Source organism: Amblyomma americanum, chromosome 1 (genome assembly GCF_052857255.1).
Source record: "Amblyomma americanum isolate KBUSLIRL-KWMA chromosome 1, ASM5285725v1, whole genome shotgun sequence".
Lineage (NCBI taxonomy): Eukaryota > Metazoa > Arthropoda > Arachnida > Ixodida > Ixodidae > Amblyomma > Amblyomma americanum.
The window spans coordinates 56253058-56257896 of NC_135497.1; the positions used below are offsets into that span (position 1 = coordinate 56253058).

At 49.6% G+C, this 4839-nt stretch overlaps 1 non-coding gene across 1 annotated transcript; it reads left to right on the top strand.

The window, feature by feature from the left end:
* Positions 1–1654: 1654 nt before the first annotated feature.
* Positions 1655–1816, top strand: LOC144116888 (U1 spliceosomal RNA). Its single transcript, XR_013312003.1, has one exon. It is a non-coding gene; the product is annotated as a U1 spliceosomal RNA (small nuclear RNA).
* The last annotated feature ends 3023 nt before the right edge of the window (positions 1817–4839 follow it).

Genomic DNA, 4839 nt, shown 5'->3' on the forward strand with positions numbered 1-4839 from the left:
GGGCCTTGGCACAATTCTGGAACGTTTAGCCATATCTTGTGTGATGTGCATATATACCGCCAGTAGTTTTTGACAAATGGCCCCTCAAAGTCGGACAAAGACAGGGATTGTACACCGCTTCAACCCCAACCCGACTTCTTTCTTTTCTTGCACCGCAGTAAAGGAACAGACTAAGGGAGCCGCACAGTCAGCCCGTTTCGAACACGCTGGGTGGAAAAAAAAAAACAGAAACGCGAAGGGTGCCCCCTCCCGATTAGCTTGGCTTGAGGGGAGGACACACAAAGCGGACAATGGGCGAAGCTTACTAACGTCTCTCTCTCAAACCGGGAGGAAGAATTTAAGAGAAGGAGGAGGAGCTCAACTTCATGCGGCCCGTGGTGGCGGCGTTGTGAACTAGGAGCGGATGAACCAGAATCCTGGCCATGGTTCAAAGATGGACACAAAACGCGTTACCAAGTTCTGCAAAGCCTATATAGTCACCTTTTCGGCATTTTCTCCGCAGTTGGTGTCGACAAGTGTCTGCTCGTTTACTTTTGTTATTGTCACACACTTCTACCGACGCCAAATTCGCGACGTTCGCACCCCATTAGCGTAGCCTTCGCGTGAAGGAAGGTGTAAAACAAAGAAACAAACAAACAAACACGAGTGAAGCATTGCACGCTCCGTTTCCTGCCTCGTCCCACTTTTGCCTTGTAGCAGCCTCTAACTACAACACAACAAAATCGACCAGCTGTGAATCCTGTCGAAGCAGGCATATGCCGAGAGGGCGCAAGGAGATCAGTCGGTCGGGGTGGGTGAAGTAGAGAGCAAACGGAAGTACCGAAAATGTGATCATGAGCATTGTCCAGCTGTGGCAGGACCTCGGACTTGCCCCCACCGACACAAGGTTACAGCGAGAGTCGACGGGGCTTCGCGAGCACTGTGGTGTGCAATGAGAGAACGAGTGGCTCGTAAGAAGAGAGGAAGAAAGGAGGAAGGAAAGGGAGCACCGGCTGCGCGCCACGTCCCTGTTTTCTCTTGATCAACGACGGTTCTTTCGCCATTACTGGTGAATAGCTAACTAGGTGGCAAGCTAGCCATGGCTGCTGTGGTTGCTAGGTTGCGCTGCTGGCCCGCTGCCAACGCCCTCGAGAGCAGCAGTCATTGATCTGGACGGCTCGCTCTTGAGACACAAACGAGTGCAGCTGGAGGGGCGCCCTGGCGCTTCCTGCTCCGCTAGGCGGCCCCGTATTTTCCTTCCTTTTTACTATTTTTAATAAAAAACCACTACCACCACCACCAGGGTGCGATCCTGCTAGCTCATGCGCAGCAACCGTCCTCGGTAGCCTACTGAACCACCGCAGCGGGTGGGCTCGTATTTCACAAGACAGCAGATCATCACGCAATGCGCCACAGCACATGAATGCATCCCCTTTGCGCATTCCACCCCTGCGGTTCCTTGCGAATTATTTATGACAACTGACTTTATATTAGATTGATTCACCAAACCTTGAATTACATATTTGTGCGTGTGGCTGCATTATGTTCAGTAGCAGGCTTTTCGGCGGAGGGATTTTTAGCTTGGTGTAAGAAATGGCACAACAAGCGCTATCTTCACTGACGCAAGATGGTGGGACGCCTAGCATGGCATGCCTTCACATGTGCTTTCGCCAGCATACTTACCTGGTGTCGGGTCACCGGCGATCATGAAGGTCGGGGCCCCGTGCCGAGGCCTTCCATTTTACTTCGGTTGGCTGAAGCGCGCCACTACCCCTAACTGGGGCAGATGGGACACGTAATTTTTGGTAGTGGGGCTCGGCGTCCGCGCCAGCCCCTGCCATGACAAAATCAAAAAAGAGACAGTAACGCAGAAGTTATTTCCGTGTAGGTATTCATTGCGAGTCGTAAAAACCTCCCTCTGCCGACGGAGCGGGACATCGGCGCCATGAATGGGATTCCCTGCTGGGGATGCCTGGAAATACGGCATCACCAGGATTCTGGACCATGCGCCTCGAAAACCCGGTCGCGCCATCTATCTCGCGACAGCCGGCGGCGCGGCGGCGCGTAACTCAATGGCGACGAAAAATAAAAATTGATATTTCGTCGCGCATAAAAGTTAGAAATTAGGTCTCTCGCCTAGATGTTAAATGCATCTTAAAGTTTCATTTAGTCGAGTTTCATCGATGTAGCTTACATATTGCGTTTGCCATGAGCAATGATCTATGACAGCATGGAGCCTATGGCGAGGTCCTGAAAAATACCCCACTTCAATTTATCGCTCACTACAGCCCTATTTTAAAATATATCGACAAGCTCTAGCCGGTTCACGTAGGGTAATGTCCTACCTTTAAGGAAGTATAAGGTATTTTACATTTCAATGGCGTAAAAGTCTTCCTGCGCTATTTCACTATTGATCATGCATCATCAGCTTTTCATGAAACGTGTGGCGCCCTCTCTCGGTGCGTTGGAAAGGCACACGTCCCTGCTCGCGGCCGGGCTCGAGTAGCGGAGGCGGCTCGATTCCGGCCGTGCCCTGCTAGTGTCCCTGCTTTGGTAGGTTGCTTTGGGAGGTTGAGCCTGCCGTACGAATGCGCAGTTTTATCAAAAGTGCCCCCATCGGAGGGCGGCTATGGCCATGGGCTGCTACATAAAATGCTACAAGAAAGCGTGTGCCTTCTATGAGGTATATAGAGGAAATTATAAGAAGACTCTTTTGCTTGACAGGTACATTTTTCATTAAGCGCGTACAGTGACCACACCGGCATATGTGATAGTGGAATTGCGTACGCAATAACAGTGCAAAGCAATGAAGCTTCTAGGTACTTTCGTTCAAGCAGTGAAATTAGTAATTCCCGGACGCTCATACTTAGAGCTCACTCACCGATACTTGTATATGGTTCTTGCACTGTGCATTCAAAATTGTAAAATCGTGTCTTAATGTCTACATTTCAACACTCATGTTATTAGCCTCAATAGCAGAAAGCTCTTCCAATCTTTTGTCGATGTGGTGAGAGTGCAGCAAGGATGCGTTGAAGTGAATGTTGCATGTGTTGCACATAAGAGGCGGCAAACCTGATGCTGCGTTTTATGCCAGTAGGTTATTTGTCCAATGTAACAATTAGTAGTGTGGTAGTTCACATTTTTGTCTAGGTTGGTAAAGTGCTTCTCACGATTCGATCGTTCGCCGTCGAGAAGGGGTTTACCATTGCTGTAATCGATGCTAGTTTCGGCAATTCTGTCAAATATGTACGTGAAGGATGAACCGCTAACGAAGACTTCATAGAGTGGCATGCTGGGAACTATTCTGAAGAGTGTGCCATCAGTTCGGCAAGCCAGTAACTACGCCGTTACCCAGAGCAGCAATCAAGAGTCAAACTCTAGTTAAATGTTCTTGATTATAATTTAAATCTGGTAAGAAATGAACAGAAGTTATTGTCGGATAACACGATGTTTAAAAGATTACTGGTTTTCTCCAGTACGGTGACTCGGCGCTCCACCCAACCCGTTTGTGCAATGCGCCGCTAGCGCGATTGATTAGCGACAGGACGCTACATGCTCGCGGCCCTGAATATGCAGTGAATTTACCGTGTTGCGAATATGTGCAACAATACCCATAAGCACTTTCGCACGAGTGGCGCGAACATTTTTTTTTTGCATAAGTTCCAACCTACCCTCGTTTTTTTTTTTCTGCCGCTCTCCTATCTACTTTTCGCTATCCTCTCTCTTAGCTTTTAATTCCACCGGTTGCAGTTCCAGTGCTTGAGGGATTAGATAGCAATCGCTGGGCCGGCAACATTTTTAGCTTCCTTTTTGTATTCTCGTCAGTTGTTGTTGCCTCTGAATCTGTTGGCAAACTACTACTTCTTGGATGTGTGACTCCCGGGGAGTTAGCGCGGCTTTTTAAGCGCACAAACCGCGGGAGTCAGAAGAGGGAGCCGTTTCCACGGAACGATCCAGCGACTTTTAAATGTGCCATGCATCTCCATGTTCCTGGTGCTGGCTCCCTTCCCCTGTCGAGCGGACGGAGAGAATTTCAAGCCGTGGAGAGAAGGGGTTGGGGGGCGATGAAAGAACAACTTAAACCGCGAAGAAAAGTTCGGGGAACCTGAAATAGCTTCAAGCCATGAAGAAAACAGCCACCGAGAGCCCGGCGATCCTTCCATTGTTATAAACCTTCCAACGCGTACACGAGCGCCCGCGCGCTGATGCAGACATCTAGCACGGACGCCTCACCTAAGCTTGCTGACGTCTCCTGCAGTGCGCATGCGCAGACCGGTTTCGGCTTACGCTAAGAGCGCGGACGCTGAGCGCGTACGCCCAGGAAGGGCCATTCGAGTCGGCGCCTCTAGGCCTTTTTTGGGGTGGGATGACTGTCTTTGAAGTGGCATAGGAGGCCTCCGATAATGATGTCCGGCTTGTGTGTAGTTTGCATCCCTTCCTTTCTGAGAACACTGGCCAAGGTTTCGCAGACACCCTTTACGTACAAACTGCATACGCGTTTTTGCCACCAGCGTGTCCTTAGCATAAGCATATCGAGTTGTTTTCGTTGCATCCTTTTCGGTTTTAGATGATACATCGAGTGAAGAATCTTGGGTATCCATTGCCTAGAAATGTTTTATTTTGCTGATGATGAGTTTTAATGGCGCACTGGCAACCTCGCACCAAGCGCAATGGGTTGAAGTGTTTTCTTCAACACAATGTTAGGTGGAACACCATTTTCCGAGCACTTCAACTCAAAGAAACCAAGCGCCAGGCTTCGAGAAAACTTCTACCCATTGGAAATCAGTGGGTACACGGCGACACTGCGGAACGAATCACACACAGTCCTCGAGCCGCATGCTCAAAGCGATGTGTCATTGC